This window comes from Crocuta crocuta, unplaced genomic scaffold (assembly GCF_008692635.1).
Source record: "Crocuta crocuta isolate KB4526 unplaced genomic scaffold, BGI_CrCroc_1.0 scaffold312, whole genome shotgun sequence".
NCBI classification, from domain to species: domain Eukaryota; kingdom Metazoa; phylum Chordata; class Mammalia; order Carnivora; family Hyaenidae; genus Crocuta; species Crocuta crocuta.
The window spans coordinates 632,985-633,340 of NW_027527378.1; the positions used below are offsets into that span (position 1 = coordinate 632,985).

The following is a 356-nucleotide window of genomic DNA, read 5'->3' on the forward strand; positions in this document are numbered from 1 at the left end:
TTCTAACGAAGACTCCAAATCCACAGGCAATAAAAGAAAAAACTGGTAAATTTAGCTACATTTAAAAAAATGTAATTTGCATGACAAAAACATAAAGCAAAGTCAAAAGATAGCTGACAAACTCGAAGAAAATATTTGCAACATATACAACAAAAGGTATTAATATCCCTAATATAAACAAGGCCTTTTAAAAACTGATCAAATATTCAGTAGAAAAAGAAGGAAAAGACAAACACACAATTAACAAGAAAGATACAAAAATGACCCCCAAATACATGAAAAATGTTCAACCAGTCCTCATAAGAGAAGTGCAGATTGAAAATAACACTGAGGTACTCTTTCTCAACTACCACACT

The 356-nt window shown here is 30.6% G+C and overlaps 1 protein-coding gene across 1 annotated transcript in view; it reads right to left on the reverse strand.

Moving 5' to 3' along the window:
* ADGRG2 (adhesion G protein-coupled receptor G2) overlaps positions 1–356 on the reverse strand; it is a 123,371-nt gene that overhangs the window by 25,217 nt on the left and 97,798 nt on the right. The gene's annotated exons all lie outside the window — the stretch shown is intronic.